Below are 15,560 nucleotides of genomic sequence, written 5' to 3'. Positions count from 1 at the left end.
CCAAAAAATTATTTTGCAAATTCGACTGGTTTTCAAAATAATATGGTGTATATTCTTTCATATTCCGAAAATATCCATGTTTTCTGTGGTTCAATAACTATTATTTGATTGTCAAATTTAGAAGTTTTCATTCTCGATTATCCTAAAAGAAGCTGAAATAATAAGCTTTTATTGTCGGAAACTGAATTTCCTTAGGCTCTGACTCTGGATTTCATCAGATTGATTTTGAATGGAATAACTTGAAATGAAATTAATACTACCAATACATTTACATGTTCGTATTCAGAATCGATTGAGCATTCACAAAATATGAAAAAATATTATGAAATATATTTTGCGAAAAAAAAATTCACATAATAAAGACGTTATTTATTCATTTATTTATTTATTTCCTTGAAAATCGGGAGTTCAAATGAAATAACAGTTGGTGAGTAATTGTCTAAAAAACTTTTCATTTTGAAAACTAGTCAAAATTGCAAAACAATTTTTTTGGAAAAATGGTGTTTCCCCAATAACTTTCCATGCCTGGGTTCGAAAATTTCCACTTTTCAATTTTCCTTGAAGCCACAAAATCGATTGACCCGTTTAAGTGAAATATCCAGTACCTACAATCAGGTGTAGTAAATGGAAATCCATTATTTTCCAGATGATGGCTTTTGCTATCTGTATCTCGCGTTTCATAAGTCCGATCATATAACGGGTGTTTTTTTTCGAGGTATATTATTTCGAGTTGGCATTACTGTTCAAGATGGCGACCGATTCAACAGCTGTCAAGTGATTTATTCTCAGTTTGGTTTGGCAATTCATCGTGAATAGACTCACGCCTGAACAACGCTTGCAAATAGTGCAATTTTATTTCGAAAATAATGGTTCTGTGCGGAATACGTATCGCGCACTACGTCCATTTTATTTTGTTTAGCGATGAAGCACTTCTGGTTGAATGGTTACGTCAACAAACAAAACTGCCGCATTTGGAGTGAAGCTAATCCTCAGGTGTATGTCGAAACACCGTTATATCCAGAAAAACTGGCTTGTGGAATCATTGGTCCGTACTTCTTCAAAAACGTTGATGGCCAGAACGTTACAGTCAATGGTGATCGGTATAGAGCCATGACTACTTACTTTTCCTGAATTGAACAACCATGATGTCCAGGAGCTGTGGTTCCAACAAGACGGCACAACATGTCACACAGCTCGTGCCACAATCGATTTATTGAAAGACAGTTTAGTGACCGCCTAATTTCACATTTTGGACCTGTGAATTGGCCTCCAAGATCTTGTGATTTAACACCGCTAGACTACTTTCTGTGGGGCTATGTAAAGTCATTGTTCTATGCGGATAAGCCACAAACCCTTGACCATTTGGAAGACAGCATTCGCCGTGTTATTGCCGATATACGGACACAAATGTTGGAAAAAGTCATCGAAAATTGGACGTCCAGATTGGAGAACATCTGAGCCAGCCGTGGCGGTCATATGCCAGAAATCATATTAAGAATGTAATGCCACAAGATTATCTTGCGGATAAATAAAATTCATGTCAATCGAATAATCCATCGTTGTTTTATTGCAATTTAAAGTTCCATAGCTCTAAAAAAACACCTTTATATATCAGATCCATGGATGTCGGTATATCTTGAGTTATAGTATGGTTGATACATAAGTAATTTTTTCTCAGATGTTACATTCCTTCGTATTTTAAGATATTTCTGATGATTCTTTCTTGGTGTCTATATTTAATATATTAATTTTGTGATATTGAACTATTCTTTTAAAATTCTAGTATCAATTGATGAATGACTAAAAAATTATATATTTTTCAAAATGATATTATTTTTTCATACAATAGTGAAATGACATAATGATTAGCGAAATTAATTAAAACACTGAGGAAAAGACCTATTGAATTGAAATTTAAAATAAGCAAAAAAATTTCAATTACCCCTTTCTTCAGTTGCAAATTATTTTGTACACATAGATGTAATTTTCTTCAGACATTGACCTTATTGAACGAAAAACCCAATTTCTAAATTAAAAGGCCAATTAAAGCTTGAATTCAACCAACTTTGTAATCAATTTTTTTCAGCGAGTTATCCACCTCCAGATTTTTCCATCATAATGAAAGAAGCAAAGTTGACAGTGTCTACCCCAAACCGCAATCAAAAGAGCTATACTGGATGGTACGATACAAAAATTGATCTTTTATTCGCCTTCTCTCATTTTCTAATACCCGTCAAGTTATTAAGTCGGAACGTGAAAAGTAGAGTGAAAATTAGGTGCTTTTGGAGGTGAACTTGTTGTTGACAGTTTTTTAATCAAGGAACAAACATGAGTTGTTTATTAAGTTCCGTGACATCAGAGGGATTTGCAATACCTCACAATTCAAAAGAACTGATTTTATTGAGAATTGCTTTTAGAACAGTCATATTCTGACGGAAAACATCGAGATCAGAATGAAATCGAATAAGATATCATATAAGTTCTCGTCGGGAAGAAATGAAATCAACTGCAATAAATTACCTCAAAAAGGACCATCGATTTATTTTCCAAAAATTTATTTAAGTGAGTATTTGAGTATTCAAGATTCGTCGTCGAATGCTATTTACTTTAAAAATTGTAATAAAACCAGAAAAATTGAAAAAATTTGAGATTTATTGTTCAAACCTTTTGAGAAGCTGATCAGAGTTTGGAAATTTAGAGATAGGGTGTTACATGTGTACCTTTGTTCCTTACGCCACCTTATTATTTGTTTTCTTACTGCAAGTAGTTGGAAGTTTCTCCATAATCAGAAGATATATTATCTTCCCCTTAAACGGGGCTCGATTTCCCAAACTTAGTCGTAACCATGATAGACGTGCTTATGAAATGAGTATGTAGAGAGTTTAGTAGTCTGATGATTATACTTGAAAGCTGAAAGTAACCACATCGTTTCTTGATTTTGTATGAAGTTCGAAACTGTAGTTTATATTGTCAGACTGAAGAAAGGACTTACAGCAAAATTGCAAGAAATTCTCTCATTGGGGATTCCGAATTCAAAATTCGTAGTTAAAATTCAAATGAAATTCATATTATCAACTTAACTAACATTGATTTGTTAATCCTTTAACTGAGATAGTCAGTTATTTTATCGGAAAGCAATGGAAAACTAATTGAAATTGAATGTTCTCGAAATCAGACCAAGACAAATGTTATTGGGGTAAAAGTATTTTCATGTTAACGCATACGCAACTTGCACTCTGTATCGGGAAGAATTCGAATTCACATCTAGGTCCCACAATGGATACTCATAGCATATGTCATTGGAATTGAATAAAATTTTAGGAGTTTAGGCTATTGAAATTATTTGCGAACACATTCATATAGTGGTTCCAAGTATATTCTGCGAAGTCAAATTGTAAATTTGTAAAAAGTTATCTTTCCAAATTGATCACCACTTACTGTTCAACACGCTGCTAAATTATGGTCAGTTTGGAGAACCATATGATTGCGACTGATGGTATTTTTTGTAATGTATTCACAAAGAATATATCCTATCTGAGTTGCCAATACCAACTTTTTTGTCTAACATTGAGCCAAAACTGTCGAAGGTATAGTTAGTCTAGAATGTCTTCTCATTGCTTCATTTTTTTTCGCTTTTTCGATATTTCAATCGCTTAAATTCTGTGATGCTGAGTCTCTTCTACAGTGCTCCTATCATTCCAATTATGTATCTTCACTTGTTTTTTCCCATTATTTCTTTAATAGTCTTTTTTTTTATTTGGGTCGTAGTTTTTTGCTTTTTTCAGTTGTTGCTGCTGATGTTTTTCTCCTTTTGTATAGGCTCAATTGGCAGGATAGGTGAAGAAGTCTTCTGATCTAGATGTTTTCCTCACTTCTTCATTCTTTGCGTAGGTACCTGGGGGCGTTGATGTCTTCCATAAGTACATTGCTCTGGAGTCTTTCTAGGGTTCGCGACGAATACTTTGCATCCGTTGGTCATAACCGGTCTTATTATCGATTTATATATCCTTACTTTGAGTTCTTTGCTGAGTTTGCTTTTGTTGTTGATGACAGGGTATGGATACTCTCTGATTATTCTTGCTTTGGTGCCCATTTCTTTTATATGTTTGTTGTCGTGTTTGTTGAATTTCACTTCTTTGTTGAAGGTAATGTCTACGTATTCAACCTCGTTTTTTCATTCTAGTTCTTGTTTGTCTATTCCGACTATGTTCTCTAGTTTGTTAGCTTATTCTGACTCTGATTATTCCTTTCATTTTTTAGTCTACTTATACAAAATGAATTGCCCTTTCTTCTTGTTTATATACATCTATCATTTCTTGATCCGTTTCATCCGAGTGTTTTTGCAGTCTCTGACCAACGCTTTCATTACAATTCTGGAGTATTATCTTGTCTTGTTGTTATGTCTCTCGAAGGTAGGTAACGAACATAATACATACATCATATTTGAGTGAATTCCGGAAATCAAATTGTATCAGATAATTAAAATAAATAATTTGGTATTTTTTACGTTAACCTTACACATTCTGTGTAAAAAAAATCGTCTTCAAATAAATACCAGAGAATACATTCAAATTGAATGATGAGATTTTCGATTGACTTGATATTACTGTAGGATCCAGTTATTGTTCCCTAAAAATAATTGAGGTGGTCAACCGAATGCTTGGAGACCTATTAGTTTCTTCAAGTGTCGAGGGCATGACAGTTCCAATGAATTTACAGAGAACGAATTGTTATTGTACATATAATGTAAAAAGGATGTGTAATTCTTCGAGGTGTCGAAGATATGTCATGAAATTGTAAATCTTGAAGAGATTTACTGGGAGGTTGGGAAAGTTCGAGAACAAAACGGTTGTACCAGATGTGTTACATCTGTGTATCAGGTACTAGTCCTTCGAAAATATTCGATTTCCAGGAATCCGCGAAGATCTTCGTGTGCGGTACGGCAAAATTCTTATTGGACTAGGGGATGGTACTTTCCCTAAGGGTGTGGTCAAGCCGGAAGGAGGGAAGGATATTCCGAGTGGACGGGGTAAGTTGCGGTCAGGGAACGAAGAAAGTTCGAGTCGAGAGAGAGTTCAAGTCAAGTCGGAGACGAGTAAGGTTGGGTAGGTCAACTTAAGACGTACGACGTAAAGACGGTTCGCGGACTAGATTAAGACGAGTCGCGAACAAGTTAGAGACGAGACGACCGAAAACTTGAAGTACGACGAAGACGTGATAATCGAAGACGTTTCGAGTAATTAACACTCGAGCTGAAGACGAAATTCAATACCGTGATGAGAAACTTGTTATAAGGACGTTATGATCTTCTCAATACTGAGTTTGTACTATATAATTGTGACTTTGTAAATAGATGTAAATAATTCAAAAGAGTTTAATTATTACAAATCCAACAAAATCACGGAGAAAAAGACGAAAGGCCAGGTAATCAAATCATACCTCTAGACGATCGATTAACCAAGCCTACATTACTATGATTATACTGAAGTTTTGATAAACCAATAGAATCTGTTTTGGTGTCTTCTTGTTTGGCCTCTTTCCATATTAGGATGTTCGCCACAAATAATTAAAAGTCAAGCTCAGTGGAACGTCATTGAATTTTTCAAAATGCAGCGATTTGGTGTTATAGTTATAGAAATTGAAAATATTATTCATTATTAAATTGTTACGAATACCTACTCCAGCTTAGACAATATATTTCGATTATACGAACCTCTTCACTCCGCGTAGTTCGCGAAAGTGAAGAATATTATATTTTCATAGAATTCAAAGGTTTGATGTACATATTAATCTAAAATTTTTGTTGATAGAAAAGGTGCTAACGACAATTATATGAAATTTTTCAACATCATTTCGAACTCATTCCTATTCAATTATTATTGTGAAGGATTTTCTGAAAAACATTGAAACGAATTCAGCATTCTCGGAGAGTTTATATCGTAAATGGATTTTGTTGATAAGTCTGGTGCTCGAATTCGGGTCCCAGGATGCGTATCTTCGGAAGAGATAAGCTTTTGGTGTTGTTTCGGGAATTATTTTGGGGACTCGGAAACGTTTTAGAGGGTCGACGGGAATTAAAAAGATTTTTCGACTATGACGTTATTTGCTTAGATCTCGCCTGCGACCTATTCTCAATTTTCATGTTTTCCTTATTGTCTTTTATAAATATATGAATTGAATGGAATAAATGCCAAAATTTATAGAGTTCGAAGATTTCAGTTTTATTTTTTGAAAGAATAAATTGGTGCGCTGTTTTTTTTTTCCTCTTTCGATATTTAATGTTTTCGCGGAATGGGTTTCCCTATTTCTTCAGAGCCTGTTTCAAGATAGAAATTAATATTACTATATCTAAAGACACATTCTTACAGCAAAACTAAGGACGGCTACAATGAAATGGATTTTCGAATTGAAGCTTGTACGCATCCATATTCAGAAAACTGGAATATCTGCTTCTAGTGAGGAATCCAATTATTTCTCAGAGAATTGCAATCTGTAGAGATTCCAAGAAAAGGAAGACACAGCGGATATTGATATTCATCTCACACAACTTCAACATAATGACAGAATATAAATTCATCACAGTTTCCTACGCTCTGTTGATTCCTGAAAGCTGTAGATTTAATAGGAATTCGCCCGTTTAATTAAAGAGTTAAATCTCAGAGCTTACCGAATCCGGAAATCAAGAAGAAAGTGACTTATTTCGAAACGATGTCTCCCTGCAATTCTGATGCTGCGACAATACAATCCAGCGAATTGCGTAATCGGGTATCGTCAACAGCCTAACGAGAGAAATGTTTGGCCTCATTTCAATTTCAATTATCCTCTGCTTTTTGTGTAATTAATTGCGAGTCTTTGAGAAGAAAACCGGTGACATTAATTCCGAAACGAACGGGAAGCCTAATATATTTTGCAGCTGAATGTACTCTCGTGATGAACAATGGATTTCGAATCATTTTTCATAAGAAAATGTACAATTATCGATACTACAAATCGTTTGAATAATTCTGAGAAATGGAATCACTTACTTGATTGATATCTACACGGTGGGCAAAATTCGAAAATTCGATGGTTCTAGCACCATAACTTTTAAATCAGAGGAGATCAGATTCTAGTTCCCTTTTCCTAACAAACAAGAGTAGTATTCATTTTTAATCTGCTTCTTTTGTTTATGGGCGGAAATTGCAAAAATAGCGTTATCGAAATAGTATATCCTAAAACAAGTTGGATAATGGGCTCCTATTCCAACTTGAATGCGAAATTCGAAAAGGAACGACAAAAGGAGATAGTTTTTTCGAACGCATGATTGTTGGAATTGCCTTCTGCAATGAGTATTAGACGCCATTTTCTCTATTTCAGTCAAGTTTTGTGAAATATTGTCGAAATTCAAGGAAAAAGATTATATATCCTTGTGACTTTTGTATTGTATTTTGGCAATTGGTCTGACTGTTACAAAAATTGACAGATTACGGAAATTTGAATTTGAATCGTACGTTTCGAATATTGAAGTAATTCACAATTCCACAATAACTTCGTGAATTATTTCTGATGAAATCGATTTAACACCACCAGAATTAAGAAAAATTGCGCATTATGTTGCAAATCATTTCACTATATCCAAATTATATTATATGTATTGACAATTGACGTATATTGAAATTTGATAGGATCGAAAGTCAGTATAGACAACCACAAAACGAAAAATGTAACTGACAACAATGCTGTAATGAGCACTGTTTTTAGAACTGTAATGAAATCATTACGATATTAAAATAGAGAAGAAATTATTATCTAATATACTGATAACACAGCTCTGATGTTGAAACATTATGCAGGCATTTTTTCACGTAGAATTCAGTGGCGTGCTCGTTTTTTTAGCAGGATTTTAAATGACGAAGCTATGGCCCAAAATTTTTTTTTTCAATAGGAACACTAGATTTCTGTGCCATTTTTTGAGAGCTCAATTTTTCATTAATTTCAAAAATATACAACATCGTGTCAAATCAGGGCAAGCCTTTGACTTGTACATATATTTCATTCGGAGATTTCTGGAGCCAAAAGAAACACTTCTTTTTTCCACCTTTTTTTTCCGAATCGGCTTTGTTGAAAAAATACAGGCTGTTGAAAAGCCATAAAAAAAATTTAATTTTTAATTATGTCTCGCAAATGTGATGGAATCGAAGGGAATTATTTTCGGACAACAGTTTTTTATTGATATGATGAATCTTTTCTCATCAAAAAAACAATCGAAGTCCGGTCAACTCCAAAATGCCGATTATACCAAATGAGAAGAAAAAAATCGAATCGGAAAAAATTTGTAGTTAGGGAAAAAAGTGTTTATTTTGACCTCACGAATCTTCAGTTGAAATATATGTATGAGGAAAATACTCATCCTGTTAAAATAATAGAAAAACTGTCAAAAACCTTTTTACATTTAAAAATCTCAATATTTCTATGGTTTTAACTGTTTATGAACCTAGAAAGATAAAGCTTTCTATATAATGACAGTATAGAAAATATTACGACCCTTAGATAAAAAAAGGTTTTTTGACAATTTTCTATAATTTATATAGATTGTATGTTTTTGAAATCAGTAAAAATTGATCTTTCAAAAATGGCACACAAATCTGGTGTTCCAAATGAGAAAAACATTACTTTGCGTCAAAGTTTCGTAATTGAAAAACCTGATAAAAAGATCTGAAGTTCTCAATGAATTTTGACAATATTTCACAAAACTTGACTGAAATAGAGAAAATATCGTCTGATACTCGTTGCAGAAGCCAATTCCAACAATAATGCGTTTGAAAACTCGCTCGTTTGCATTCGTGATGGAATGGGAGTCCATTCTGTAACTTCTTTTAGAATATACTATTTTCGAGGATTCCGAATAATTTTCTATATTGTATTTTAAAAGCATACGCAATATTGAAATAATTAAAAAATCAAACTTGTTAGTGCAATCATTTTTAGATCATAGTTTTAGGGAACCTTTATAAGATCGAATTCATTGGTTTGTTGTATTTAAAATCACGTCTACCGGAGTGAAAGTAACAAGGGTAGGTCTCCTTTTAGGTGCGCGGACCGACTACCAAACGACTCTTTGCGAATTTGCTGCTTGAATGCTGCTCCCGACCACCATATGCTTCTTTACAGTTATGGATTTTGGTGCTATTTATAGATTGAAAACTCTCGCAATTTTAGGGAATATTGTTTTTCGAGCCACTTATTACCTTGGGATGTAACTCGAGTGTGTCCGGCTTCGAAAAAACTAGGAATCTGTATGAATAGACTCAACCGTTTTTTGTAAGTTTTTGAGAAGGGATCAGAACAACATCAGTAATGATTTGTTTCAAACTCCCACCACATGTGTCTTCAAGACCGCCAGGAACTGAATGACCCTAGCACTTAATTTTGGTTGTGGTTGAAGATGTCGGCGAAATGCACCGTTTTCGAGTTACGAGTTACAGCGTCATCTATTGACCTTACATCGCAAAAACTCCTTTAGTTCACCCCAAAATTAACTACTGAGTTTACTAGGCTCTGTTCAAAAATGATCCTGATATTAAATATCAGAAATACAAGATGGCAATAAAAGAAGCATAGGATTTGATGATCTTATCGAGCAAAACAAAAGTATGAAATATTCTACGTTTATATTATTGCTTTCCCTGAACAAATACTATACAGATTGAGTTACTAGTGCTCGATCGGTCGGTCAATAACTCTTGGGAATTTTTGGTTAGAGAATGATTTGAATTTGGACGGAATCGACAGTATACTCGGCGCACGAGCTTAAATTTTTGACTCTACAAGCTAGTCCGACAGAGGTGAAACAAGATATCACCCTGTTTTTTTAATGAGGATGACCAATTTTTATATCATTTTTATAATCTTCATCAAATTCTCCTTTCGAAATACATACTCCACTTGTCATCCTTTACCTGCGGTAATTTCTGACGTAGGCCACTTTTATCGATAAATTTCATGGGTATACTGGTTTGAACTGAAGATCATATCTTGAAAATCGTTCAAGATTGTACCATTTATTTTTTATTCAATTACCGAACGGATAAGATTTACCTCAAATGAATGTCAATGAGTCCATTTATTCGAATGGCAGGCCCTGATTTTTTGCCTGTTGGGTACCCTAGTGAGTTGTCTTAATTTTTTGTTTAATCATGTTGTGCCTTAAATGGATTTCAAAATGCTTCGCATTTCATGTTTTGCACTGGGGCTGGCATATGTATACTCTCCACGCATAAAGTTTCAAAAGAATTAGATTACTCAACTATAATCGATGCCTACTAATGATATCAATTGAATATGTAGGATCCAGTTATTGTTCCCTGTAAATAATTGAGATGGTCAACGGGATGCTTGGAGACCTATTAGTTTTTCAAGTGTCGAAGGCATGACGGTTTCAATGAATTTACAGGGAACGAATTGTTATTGTACATATAATGTGAAAAGGATGTGTAATTCTTCGGGGTGTCGAAGATGTGTCATGTCGGTTGTAAAACTTAAGAGATTTACTGGGGTTGGGAAAGTTCGAGAACAAGGCGGTTGTACCAGATGTGTTACATCTGTGCATCAGGTACTGGTCCTTCGAGTATATTCGATTTCCAGGAATCCGCGAAGATCTTTGTGGGCGGTACGGCAAAATTCTTATTGGACTAGGGGATGGTACTCTCCCTAAGGGTGTGGTCAAGCCAAAAGGAGGGAGGTCGATATTCGAGACAGGGAAGTTCCAATCGGCAGAGAGTACAGTTCAAATTAAGCCGAAGACGAGTAAAGTTGAAGTTAAGTCTAAGACGGGAGACAGAACCAGTTCGGTCGGTCAACTTAAGACGTACGACGTAAAGACGGTTCGCGGACTAGATTAAGACGAGTCGCGAACAAATCAAAGACGAGACGACCGAAAACTTGAAGTACGACGAAGACGTGATAAACGAAGACGTTTCGGGTAATCAACAAACGAATTAAAGACAAAATTCAGTACCGTATTGAGAAACTTGTTAATCAAGACGTAATTAGGATCTTCTCAATACTGAGTTTGTACTGTATAATTGTGGCTTTGTAAATATATGTAAATAATTCAAAAGAGTTTAATTATTACAAATCCAACAAAGTCACGGAGAAAAAGACGAAAGGCCAGGTAATCGAATCATACCTCTAGACGATCGATTAACCAAGCCTACATATAAGCTAAATCAAAGAAATCATTAAAGAAAACCATTTTGATAAAATTATCAATATCACGTGAACAAACAGAAACTTACTCTGATTTCAAAAGTTCAGACGAGGGACATTGTCATTATTATTAGATAATTTCTATTTCAATGGTTACGTAGTTGCTCTTCTCCTAAATTTGATCTGGAGAAGGACTAGAATAATAAAACACGCTGTGCATTGCAGCACAGCATTTTTCCTTACCAAAAACACCGGTAAAATTCATGAGAGATGATATATGCATCTACTCATATCTAAATAATGCAGTAGCTCAATTTGAAAGAAACACCTCGACTCTACTGAATTTTTTACAACTAACACAAGATGCAGCTTTACAAACAAGTTTGCAGTCATGACAGAATTTCTGATGCCCATGTTCCCAGTTTGGAATTCCATTAAACTTCCCTAGAAATCACATGGCTGCTCATATCCTCCACCTTCTCGAAGGCAACTCCATTATCGCAGGCAGAGCCCAAGTTTGTTAATCTGGATCCGTCACAAGCTTTTTACAGTGACGTACGGATAGACGGGTCAACCCTCGAGATTTCCGCGTTGCCGAAGTTAATTATTGGCATTCGAATTAGGCTTCAAGTTCAAGGCGCGGTCCTGCCTGGTCCCGCTCGAAATTGGCGTCCTACGCGATAATGAATAGGCCTGGGATGTATTGCCCGATTTGGCCTTTCATTAGTTTATATGCTCGAAATTTATGTGAAGGGTTTTGCCGCATAAGGATTACTTGTTCGAGAAACGTGGTTCGAATGTAAACGGAAGTGCTGAATGGACCTGAACCAATATATTTAAGTTTATGCATGAAAATAATGAAGAGAAATTGATTAGCGGTGAACAGAGAAGGTGTAGTGAAAAGAAATCTTTAAATTTTTCAATAGATGGCTTCAGTCATCAGTATCTCGCGTTGTTTAAGTCCGTTCGAGTTCCTCTAGATGACGTTAGAAAAATGATATTCCTGAAAAAACTTATTTGACAGTTTTGTGATTAGATGACTCGGTTTAGTTTGAGCACGCGTCAAAGATGGACACAAGCAAAGATATAATATGCTATATTTTATAGTTTTTTACTCAGCTTTTCTTCGATAAAGGCAAAAATGCAAGACAGTCTGCTGAAAATGTGAAGCGGTTGGTAACTGGTGATGAAGAGTGGATAACTTATGACAAAATGAAACGAAAACGGTCATGGTTGAAAAGTGGTGAGCCGGCGGGAACGGTGGTCATGTTAGGTTTGAAGACCAGGGATGTTTTACTGTTTGTTTGATGGAATTAGCAGGGAATTATCTTCTATGAACTGCTCTCCTACGGCACAACTGTTAACTCGGAAAGGTTCTGTCAACAATTGGACCATTTGAAGGAAGCAATCGCCCCGGAGCAACTAGCTTTGGCCAATAGGAGACGAATTGTGATCCATCAAGACAACGCCAGGACACACAAATCGATAGTTACTCGCCAGAACCTCCGGGAACTTGGCTGAAAGGACCTTATAGTCTGGGCTTTGCACCAAGTGACTACCATCTGTTATTACCAATGGCGAACGATTTTCCTGGTGAAAAAACAACAGTGTTTCATTGATATATCTGAATCAATTTTTTTCAAAAAGTTGCGATATCGTTGTTTCCAGCTCTACTTGAACTTAACTTAAATCTCCTGTGATAATGGGTGACCCTTACAAAATACAGCCTGTTCTCATAAATCTCATGAGTTCTGAGCATTTGTTAGGTCACCTTTTTGTGGAAAGAAAAGAAAGCTAATGATTAAATTGTACCACTTGTGATGCCAGTCATTTCTCTTTTTCATTGATAGCTACATTAGAATTTTCGATATAAATGGAATTCCCATCAAATAAAGACAAAGTCAATCTAACGGATAGTTACCTTGGCTGATAGTGATAACTGGTTGGCCAGTATTTATAAATTCATAGATATCATAGCTTAGTACGTGTATTGTGATTTTATTGACTTCCTAGGCTTGAATTTTGGGTGATGATTTTGAAATAACTTTTGTTTTTACGACAAAAAAACTAATGTGCATTTCATCAATGTCGCCTGAGTACAAACAAATTTGATATAACGGGGCCTAGATAGAAAAATATTTCGAATCGGCAACGTAGTTCTAAGTAGGATAAACAATAACTTATACATTAAAAATTATGCTGGCAAGTTGAAAAAAACATAATTCAGTCTAAAAAATTCAATTTTTACCTGGAATGGCAACCTTTTTTCATAGGAGTAGCAAGCGAATAAATTCATGTGTTTTGTAACTCTTCTGAAAAACGATCCTGTTTTTATTTCTCTTTGTTACTGCAACTAGTCAACTCATCTTATTTTCTTTGTTTTCCTTTTATTATTAATAGATTCATTGTTTTCCTAATTCAGAGAATATCGTTCATTTAAATGTACCGCGGGAAAACATATGCTGGAGATTTGATAGATGCCAGATGCGCGAGGATTCATTCAAGACCCGTCCGTGCATATGGACATTTTCATACAGATTTTCCACTCGCTCTTTCGTTGTGTTAAACGCAATATTTTCTTTTTCATAAACATTTTCGAGTCGACTCTATTTTCAAGAACAATACCGTTTCTTCGGTTGTGCGAGATTGAGTGTTCCGTCTACCACCCGTTCGACGGCGAAGATCTATCAGCCAAGGACATTTCATGGACTTTACCAAGGTAGGCAGAAATCATTTCTCCACAAATTTCAATTTCCGGTCCTTCGCTACTTTTTTCATATTAAGGCCCTTGTCGTGCCATATTGGTCCAATCGAGCCGAATATTTGAACCTTATTTCTAAATTCTTTTGGTTAGGAAACACTGAATTTAATTCATTTCATTTCCATATTGTTCTGCTCATAAAAAACTGATAAGCGCAGTGTGTTGACATTCAGCGTCTTTTCAACCATAGACGACGTATTTTCAGTGGATAACCTCTCATTGTCGAACAATAACAATAACCTGACTTTTCGTAAACAATTTCATGATTGTTTACTTTCGATTATTTCGTTTCTCTATTTCTATATTCTCGCTCTTTCTGTCAGGTATTGTTCTTGTTTGAACATTTATCGATCTATAGTGTCCATACTTTGTTATTGATATTTTCATTTTCGTTCAATTTGAAAAACTTTTCAAAATAAACTTTCGACCTAACATTATAACTGCAGTATACTTTGAATCGTAGAACAGCTCATTCCACTCACAATGAATTCTAAAGTGAAACAGAATAAAGCACGACGTCAAGTTCTCATTGATGACATCGAGGAAATTTTGGTTTTAGCTCAGGCTGCGGTAACTGATCAAAGTCTTCACGTACGATTTCGTTTAAGATACGAAAGTCTGGAAGAAATTCACAGCGAATTTCAAACTCTGCACAGTGCTATCATAGTACTTTTAGCAAATTCAGATGAACCAGATTACAACGCCGAAAAATCAGTTAGAGCTGCGTTTACCGATAATTATTTCACAATCAAAACGATCTACGTGAATTTGTTTCCTGTCGTTATACCTGAGACCAATCGTATATCAAAATCGCCAAGTGTTAAACTTCCTAAAATCGTTTTACCTATTTTTGATGGTAATTATAAGGAATGGCCAACGTTTTATGACTTATTCAAAAGCTTAGTTCACGAGAATTCTAATTTGAGTCAAATCGAAAAATTTCAATATCTATTAAGTTCACTTTCTTCTCAAGCTCTTAATTTGCTCAAAGGTTTTCCTTTGACCGCTCAAAATTATGAAAACGCCTTTCAAACTCTAACTGATAGATATCAAAATAGACGCCTCTTAGCTAATACATGTTGGAATGAAATTTATAATATTTCAAAACTTCACAGTGAGTCGGCATCCGGACTTAGACGGATTCTGGAGGTATTTTCGGAAAATTTAGCTGTGTTGAAAAACTTAGGTCTGCCTACTGATCAGTGGGACTTTGTTTTATTTCATCTGCTCATTCAAAAATTAGACACAGCCACCATTAAACGATTCGAATTACAGGAATGCTCAACAGACATTCCTTCATTTATCAATTTGCAAACTTTCTTAACTGATCAATGTGTAGCTCTAGAAATAGTGGCTCTTTCTGTTCCTTCAAAATCTCAACAGTTTTCTGATTCTCGAACTTCAAAATTCAATAATACTTCAAGTAAACGAAATTCCGCTCTTTTAGTTCAGTCGAAAAATAATTCAGATGAAAAAGGCATTAGCTGTAATTATTGCAAGTCATCTCATAATATTTACAACTGTCCTTCGTTTTTGGGAAAAACTGCCTCAGATCGTTTCAAAATTGTCAAAGATAAGAATTGGTGCATCAATTGCCTTCATTCTGGGCATC

The 15,560-nt window shown here is 35.0% G+C and overlaps 1 protein-coding gene across 1 annotated transcript in view; it reads right to left on the bottom strand.

The window, feature by feature from the left end:
* Nucleotides 1-15,560, bottom strand: part of LOC123671608 (hemicentin-2) — a 425,727-nt gene that overhangs the window by 263,818 nt on the left and 146,349 nt on the right. The window lies entirely within an intron of this gene.

This window comes from Harmonia axyridis, chromosome 1 (genome assembly GCF_914767665.1).
Source record: "Harmonia axyridis chromosome 1, icHarAxyr1.1, whole genome shotgun sequence".
NCBI lineage: Eukaryota > Metazoa > Arthropoda > Insecta > Coleoptera > Coccinellidae > Harmonia > Harmonia axyridis.
Note: the sequence above shows the minus strand (reverse complement) of the source record. Positions and strands in the feature narration are given on the sequence as shown.